The following is an 8,976-nucleotide window of genomic DNA, read 5'->3' on the forward strand; positions in this document are numbered from 1 at the left end:
CGGGGGGGGGGTCAGGCGGCGGCGAGGACCCCTGCCCGGCTCTTCCCGCCCCCCCCAGCCCTCCCGGGGCCCTGGGTTCCGCGCTGCCCGTCCATCTCCCCGGGCCGCCTGGCCCCCTGCCCGAGCTGGGAAAAGCCAGACTGGCCCAGGGGTTCGCCCAGAGTCACCGGGGCCCAAGGGCTGGAGGTGGACCTGTACCCGAGAAGTGCTTCGGAGTCCCCCTGGCCCGCCCCCACCCCCCAAGAAAGCCAACACGTGTGTCCATTGATCCAGTGCTCGGGTCCCCCACTCTCACCGCCCACAGCCCGCAGCTCTGTAAGGAGGGACAGCGGCTTAAAGCAAAATGTAATGTCGCAATCAAAGGGCCGGGATGCTGTGTGATCTTGGCGCCTAGCGGCAGCCCCTCTCACAAAAGTCCGGGGAGGGCGAGGCCCTGGCTCAAGGCAGCAGACTTCAGACAAGACACTGGGTATTGGAGGGGTGGGTGCCCTAGGCCTTCCGGCTTGGTCAGAAAACAAAAATCCCAAAGCCCCCAACAGCTAACTGGGTTTATTAAAATGAACAAGTGGGGGGCGCCTGGGTGGCACAGCGGTTAAGCGTCTGCCTTCGGCTCAGGGCGTGATCCTGGCGTTATGGGATCGAGCCCCACATCAGGCTCCTCCGCTATGAGCCTGCTTCTTCCTCTCCCACTCCCCCTGTTTGTGTTCCCTCTCTCGCTGGCTGTCTCTATCTCTGTCGAATAAATAAATAAAATCTTTAAAAAAATAAATAAATAAAAAAATAAAATGAACAAGTGAATTTGGTCAAAGGAAAGTTTATTGTAAAAATAAAGATGCTGTTTATAAAATCCTAGGGTTCCCTGTGTACAGGGAAAACATTTCTTCCTTCTTCAGGGGTAGAAAACAAGGCTGAATCACTTGCTGTGGATGGGTGGGCTTTTTTTTTTTTTAATTTAGTGTACACAACAGTTTTGATACGCATGCTGTGCCGAGTTCAGGGCCGGGAGATTTGTTTAAACGATCTCAGTTAACCCCCCACCCCCCCACCCGTGTCAGCGTGGTTTTACCTGGGAAGAAACTCTGAATGCATTGCCATTCGCACTTGGAAGGGAGTGGGAGACGAGAAATCTCTTGCCCACCTGAAATCAGCTGTGGTCATTTTGCTCGGTTTGGGGGGGGGGGTCCCTGGCCTTGCTGCCACTCACAGGCAGACAGTACAGGGCTGCGGTCTTCGCGTCGCCGCACCAACAGTTTGCATTTATGCTGTTTTATTTTCCACATAGCGCTGCACCTGAGGGGCGTCCAGCCCCCTTCCGCGGCCCTTGCGTTTCTAATTCTTAGCAGCTGAGGAAGGCTGCATTGACCGGTGTGCTGTGTGGGGGTTATTTTTGAAAGCAGATGCTGGAATTCAATTTTTATTTTAACCTGGTTATTGAGTGGGGAGGGGGAGGGAGGCGGAGGTTAGCCATTCGTGTGCAAGATGAAAAAGCTGGATTTTATCAAAGGATGAGCTATTTTGAAAATGGCTGCTTGGGTCTGTAACGTGTGAGCGGCTCAACAGCAGCTCTGAACGCACGTGTGCGAGTGTGTCCGAATGAGGGTGGGACTCTGTGTGTATTTCAGTGTAGGATTGTGCGAGCAGATGTGTGAGCGGGGGGCTGTGTACGTGTGCGTGCACGGTGTGAGTGAGGGGAGGAAGCGGAAGCTGTATGCCACTGTGTGTGTTTAAGTGTGTGTGTGAGTGTGCAACGCACAAGTGTAAGGTGTGAGTGGGTGCGTGGGGGGTGCATCCGTGTTTATTTTTTGTGTTAACGACGTGTATGCGTGTGCGTGAACCCGTGAGGGTGTGTGTGCGTGTGTGTCTGTGCACGAGCGTGTGAGAGCGTGTGGGTGCCAGGGTATATTTGTATGAGTGTGTGTGCAGGTGAGGCGTGTAGGGTGGTTACAGGTTACACGTGAGCGTGCGTATGCACGTGCCTGTGTAGATATCTGTGTGTGCATGTGTGCAAGCATGTGAGACCGTACGCGTGTGAGGGTGTGGGGGAACACACAGGTGTGTAAGTGTGCCCCAGCTCCCCACATCCTGAGGCTGCTCTGTCCCTGCCTGTCCTGCTGTCCTCACCTCAGGGACTCCGTCCGTCCTGCCCTCTGCTTACCTGCTCATCTTCCCTCAGGCGCCCCTTCACGGGTCCCAGGTGCCTCGCCTGGGAGAACATTCCATCATTCTACTTATGCACTCGTTTGGTAAGTGTTGGCACTTTCTGAGGGCAGGGGCCTGCGTCGGAGCCCAGGGCAGGATGACTGCACAGGCATTGCTGCGCCGTGAGGCTACCAGCCCAGGCTGCGCGCGGCCAGCACCCGGCACCACTGCCAGTGTGGCGGCCCCCTTGATAGACGGAGACGCTGCAGCCCAGACAGCAGGTCCTCCCCACCCCAGGGCGTGCCTCCTAGCCCATCCCCACACCAGCCCTGACGGGGGTCGGCTGCCCTGCAACACTGTCCCTGTCGGACACGGCTGGGCGCATGGATTTCCGAAGTCATCTCCCCATTTGGCTGCTTTATTAACCCAATTCGACTGATTGAGTGATTGACGTGTTTGCTGATTGGCTGCTTCTGCTCCTCCAGGGACCTGAGCCAGGTGCCCCACCTCCATCTCCACGAGTCCGGGAGGAGAGGGGACACTGGGACCCCCCCACAGCCCCATGTCTCTCACACACACACAACACACTCAATTACAATGATACACTTTTGGTGATTGGGTCAATATACGCGGGTCTTTCTGGAAGGCAAATGTGCCAACATCTAACAAAATTTAAAGGGCAAATCAAGGTGCAAGATTGGTGAGGACAAGAACTTTTTATCTATTACCCTCCCTGCTGTGTCCCGAGCCCTTATAACCATGCCTAGCACATAGCAGGTGCTCAATGGAAGGTCAGTGAACTCCCCTGGCCCATGTGTCGCACGCGGGATTTACCCCGCAGGCACACGCACAGAAGGGTGCTGCGTCCACAGAAAAACATGTTCTCCGCGCCATTCACCGGTCCAGCAACAAACTGGAAACAGCCCGAAGAGCCAACAAGGGGACGCTGGTGAAGCAAGTCACAGACGGGCCGTGGCGCGGAGGAGAAGCGTTAAATATTCCTGACGTGTCCTTGGTGAAAGCCCACCCGCCCCGACTCACGTCCACACGAAAACCTGCGCGCGGATGCTTATGACAGCTTCACGTTTGCCCAGACCCGAAACCAAGATGCCCTTCCGCGCCCGGGTGGCACAGCGGTTAAGCGTCTGCCTTTGGCTCAGGGCGTGATCCCGGCGTTATGGGATCGAGCCCCACATCAGGCTCCTCCGCTATGAGCCTGCTTCTTCCTCTCCCACTCCCCCTGCTTGTGTTCCCTCTCTCGCTGGCTGTCTCTATCTCTGTCAAATAAATAAATAAAATCTTTAAAAAAAAAAAAAAGCCCTTCCGTAGGGAGCGGACAGACGGCTGGTGCTCCACACAGACCAGCGAATGTTACTCAGCCCTCAAGAGAAAGGAGCCCCCGAGCCAGGCAGCCACGGAGTGGTTCCAAGTCTAGGACGTTCTGGAAAAGGCAGAAGGACCTGCGGTGGCCAGGAGTTTGGCGAGGCGAGGAATGAGCGGGGCACAGAGGGTGTTGTGGGCAGCGAAACTGTCCCTGTGACACGTTAGCGGTGGGCGCACAATCTCACGCAGCAAAGACCCGCAGGAAGTACACGGCAGAGCGAGCACTTTAACGTGCGGACTCGAGCACCCTGTGGCTGCAGAAACAAAGGGTGGCCGAAGCAAGAGGAACCTGTTCTCTCCCAGCTCTGGAGCCAGAAGTCCAAGGCCGGGCTCAGGCTCTTCGCAGGCCACGGGGGAGAATTCGCCCCGGGCTCTCCCAGCCGCCAGGGTTTGCTGGCCGCCCTTGGTGCTCCTCCGTCTGTGGGCGCGTGACCCCATCTCTGCCTGCACAGTCACATGGCTTCTCCCCAGGTGTGTGTCTGTGTCCAAACGTCCCCTTCTTAAAAGGACACCAGTCCCGTCACATTAAGAGCCACCCAAACGGCCTCATCTTAACCCGATCAGATATGAAGCCCCTGTTTCTAAATAAGGCACATTGGCAGGTTCCGCGGGGGACACAATTCACACCACAACCATTAGTAATGACGTATTAATATTGGTTCATTAGTTATAACAAATGCACCACACGGTTAATGATGGAGGAAGGGGGGTATATGAGAGAATCCCCCACACGCTGCTCACCTAAAGCTATTCTCAAAGGAAGAGACTATTAGAAAAAAGAAAGAAAGAGAAGAAACAGGTGCCAAAAAGTACCTGGAGAATGCTGACATCTGCGAATGGGCACAGTGGTCCATGCGCTTACTCTTCTCGCGGGTGTGAGGGGATGGCGGGGCAGAGGCCGCCGCGTGGGCAGGAACGGGGTGGCCCGGGAGGGTGAGACCCAAGGGGAGGCTTATTTTTCCCTGTGTGATTGCTGTGATGGTTCACATTTGTCCCCCGTGCACCTATCACTTGCTCAAAAAGAGAAGATGGGGCGCCTGGGTAGCACAGTCCTTAAGCGTCTGCCTTCAGCTCAGGGCGTGATCCCAGCGTTTAGGGATCGGGTCCTACATCAGGCTCCTCCACTGCAAGCCTGCTTCTTCCTCTCCCACTCCCCCTGCTTGTGTTCCCTCTCTTGCTGGCTGTCTCTCTGTCAAAATAAATAAATAAAATCTTTAAAAAAAAAAAGAAGATAACAAAAATGTGAAGACCCCACTTTTTTTTTTTAAGATTTCATTTATTTATTTGACAGAGATAGAGACAGCCAGCGAGAGAGGGAACACAAGCAGGGGGAGTGGGAGAGGAAGAAGCAGGCTCCTAGCAGAGGAGCCTGACGTGGGGCTCGATCCCACAACGCCGGGATCACGCCCTGAGCCGAAGGCAGACGCATAACGACTGCACCACCCAGGCACCCCAACACCCCACTTTCTAACTTGGCTTTCCTGACGTTGGCGGTGACAGGGACTCCTGGGCCCTCCGTCCCCACCTCCTCTTCAGATGACCCCGTCGGAGCCTCTCTCGTCCCCTGGGACCCCTGCCCCCTGATCTTCTGTCCTCCTAGCTCAACAGCTTTGAGCGGGAAGGAGCTGAGGGCAGCTCAGATGTACAACCCGGTTCCCCGTCTACGATATTGGACAGCATCTGTGAGGACAACACCACCGACTCATCCTGAAAACAGTGCTTATTTTCACTAAGAAAATAAGAGTAATTCAAGCCCTGTCCTGGCAGCCCCTCACTCTCAGTGATGCAGCCCCTCGTGACCCCACGCTCCTCCAACTGCCTGGCCTTTGCATATGCTGTTCCCACCGCCTGGAATGCCGTTCCCACTCTCTTCACTTAAGGCCTGCTCCGCCTGCGGCCTTCAGGGCAAAGGTTGCCTTCTCCGGGAAGCCCCGGGCCACCTACCCAGCCCCCAGCCGCGCCCCAGCCCCTGCTATCCTGGGTGCTGTAAGATCTGCCACGCCCCACTGTGAGCGCCCTGGGTCTGCGGAGGGGCGCACAGTGGGTGCAGTAGGGACCCTCTGGGCTATCGCACAGAGGACGAAGCTAAGCCGAGGCCCCAACACTGCAGGCAGCAGGAACGCAGCTTGAAGGGCTCTCGGCAGCCATCTGGAGCCCCCTCCCTGAGCCCCCCAAGCCCGGGGGAGGGGGAGCGGAGGCCCCTTTAAGGGTCCAGCGCCACCTCCTTTTCTCAGCCACCCGGCACCCACCCACCTGAGTGAGGCTCAAGCAGCCCATTAAGCGATTTTTTTCCTCCACTTACAGCTACCGGCATCGACAGGGGTACTCAATATCTGAGGGGCCGCTGGCCTTGGAAGGGAGATCGCAGCGGCCTCGATAAAATATTCTCTCTTGTCAGTGCCTCCCCCACCCCCGCCGAAGCCGTGTGCCTGATTCCCTCCTCTAATGAGCTCTGTTCTCTCCTCCCCAGTTGGGTGAGATGCTGCCCCCTCCTCAGCCCTCCAAGCTCAGCGGAAGGGGGGGAGCGGTGGGGGGGATGGAAGGGGAATCATTCCCACTTGCTACCTGTCCAGGTTCTGGTGGGACCACTGCCCCCAGGAAGTCCTCCCAGATCACTGAAGCCCAGGCTCCACTTCCTCCAAAGCATGAGCTTTGAGGTGGGGGCTGGGGTACACAGAGTGACTGGGGTCCATGTGGGGTCGCACCGTGGTGTCCAGATGCCGAGACCCTCCTCTGTCCGTTTGCCCGGCGGACGGAGAGGCAGAGACGGGCTCAGGGATCCCAGCCCTGTGGGGCCAGGGCTGAGCCCATGCGAAGGGCCAGGCAGGATAGGGTGAAGGCACAGACGCTGTAAGGCCGGGGAGGGACGAGACTGCATGCAGGGCTGGAGGGAGCCCCTTGGGACGCAGTGGTGATGACCAGGACGCCAGGCAGGCCCATAGTGACTGGACCGGGCCATCCAGCCTGACCAGGGAGCGTGGCTGTGGGGTCCGAGCCCCGTGGCAAGGGAAGGGACTCCAAAGGCCAGGCTGGAAGAGAAGCCCCTCCCCAGACCCAAAGCCTCCAATTCTGGCTTCAGAACCAAGAACAGCTCCCTGCTCTTCTCCGGAGCGGGGGAGGGGTCCCCATAGTCAGGGCATCCACAATAGGACCCCCACTAGATGTCCCTAGATAGACCCCACTGCTTCCTGGCACTCTGTAGGGGCCTCCTGAGACCTCAGCGTCCTCCCTAAAGTCAAAACAACGCCTTGTCCTCAGGAGGTGGGGAGGATGGGGGGGCAGCAGAGGTCAGCGCTGTTTGCCAACTCTGAGTCCCTGGTCCCTGGCCGTGGTTTTTCTCAGCGTCTAGAGCACTGCAAGTCTGCACACAGAAGGGGCTCAGGGCGGGTGTCGGCTGAATGAACGAACATGTGAATGTTTCTAAAATTTCAAATTGGATCCCAACCCCTTGTTTATAAAAGGGGAAACAGGGGCCCCTGGGTGGCGCAGTCGTTAAGCGTCTGCCTTCAGCTCAGGGCGTGATCCCGGCGTTCTGGGATCGAGCCCCGCATCGGGCTCCTCCGCTGGGAGCCTGCTTCTCCCTCTCCCACTCCCCCTGCTTGTGTTCCCTCTCTTGCTGGCTGTGTCTCTGTCAGATAAATAAATAAAATCTTTAAGGGGAAACTGAGACTGAGAAGAATGCAGCCAGATTCCAGAATCTTCTCTCCAGGCCTGAGGGCCTCCTGGGCTGGGGAAGGAAGCCTCCGGTGGGGGGGTGGGAGCACTGTCATCCACAATTGTCCAAATACTGATCCATTCTGTGGGGTGATGCCACAGTCCCAGAGGCCCAACTCTGGCCTGGCTCTCACCCCCGGATGGGGGGAGCCAGAGGGAGAGCCCCAGGGCTGAATGAAGGTGCTGGGGGTGGGGGTGGGACAGGCAGCAAGGGCTCTTTGTGGGAGGGGAGGGGAAGGTGTACAGAGGAGCGGGCACTGGAGCTGGGCTCTGCAGGTAGGGTAAGAGTTTCCTGGGCAAGCAGAAGGACAAGGGAACAGCAGAAGCACGGGTGGGGACATGGACCAACGTGGTCCACTCGGGAAGAGCTGGGAAGGTCCCCCTCCAGGGGAGGATAGAGCTGGACTGAGGGTCCAGCTTGTGGCTGGAGGCCTGCTGGGGACTCAGCCACGAGGACAAGGAGTGGGTGGGGGGTAGGCTGGGGGGGAAGGGCTGCGCAGACAGACCCAGGCCCCCAGTGGGGGGAGACCAAAGCCTCACCCTCCCACCATTCACCAGACATCAAACCCACCTCTCTGCCTTCCAGGATATTAATTTTCAGAGAAGAAAATGCTTTTTGTATTTTTTCCAGGGAAAATATTGATAATGGGCTTAATGTGCCTTTCCTGCTTTTGTGTGTCGAGAGGGCTTTTCCATCCCTGTTGCCGCAGGAGCTGCGCACCCCACCCCCGCCTCAGCCCCCACTGGTGCACCCGCACTTGGCTGCCCCAGTGTCTGCAGAGAGTGGGGGGGGGCTGCTGAGCGGGTTGGCGCAGCCCCTCCATCCTTGAGCCCCCCACCTCTGCCTCCACGAAGCCAGACACGCTGCCCCACGGGGGGTCGCTGAGCCCTGCCAGCGGCTCCAGCCTGAGACACATTTCAAGTTGTTTGAAATTTGCCTTCCTTTCTCTCATGGCGATGGAGAAGCAGGAAGGCAGGGAGCTCCGTCCGTCCATCCGTCCATCCTTTCACTCACTCGCACATCACCCAGTGACTATGCACCTAGTACATACTAGGCGGGTGCCGGCTGTTGGGGCACAGCCACGGCTTGGGCAGACCCCCACCCGTGCCTCCTTAGAGTTCAGTCTGGTGGGAGAGAAGAAGGTTAAGCAAAACACTCCAGGACAAAAATATATCACCACAAATCGTGACAAGACCCTTGCAGGGAGACACAAAAGCATGAGAACATAAAACAGTGAGGGGCTGTTGGAGTGTGGGGGCCAGAGGGCTTCCCTGAGCTGGTGACACCAAAAGGGGCCTGGAGGACCAGGAAGAGTGGCCTTTGCTAAGAGGGACAGTGAGCAGCTCAGCTCCCTCCGGAGGGAGCAGCCTGTGCAAGGTCCGGAGGCAAGAAACGGCAGAATGTGCTCTCTCTCAGTGGTTCTCGAGTGTCAGCACGCACCAGCATCCCCTGGAAGGCTCACTGCAGCCCGGACAGCCGGTCCCCCACATCCAGAGATACCCCACCTGTAGGGGCACCAATTCAGCAGGGGGGCTCTCAGTCTGAGAGCCACTGCACCGGGGAAGCACACCAACAGTGTGCTGGGATGCAGACATGAGCCAAACCCCCAGGGGCACAGGGGTCAAAAGACCCCCAGCCCCCACTTACTCTGTGTGCTCTGGGAGGCCTCACTGAAACCTCCAGGCCTCAGTCTCTCCATCTGGAAAATGAGCATAATAAGCCTACTCGCTTCCTGCAAC

Source organism: Ailuropoda melanoleuca, chromosome 4 (assembly GCF_002007445.2).
Source record: "Ailuropoda melanoleuca isolate Jingjing chromosome 4, ASM200744v2, whole genome shotgun sequence".
NCBI classification, from domain to species: domain Eukaryota; kingdom Metazoa; phylum Chordata; class Mammalia; order Carnivora; family Ursidae; genus Ailuropoda; species Ailuropoda melanoleuca.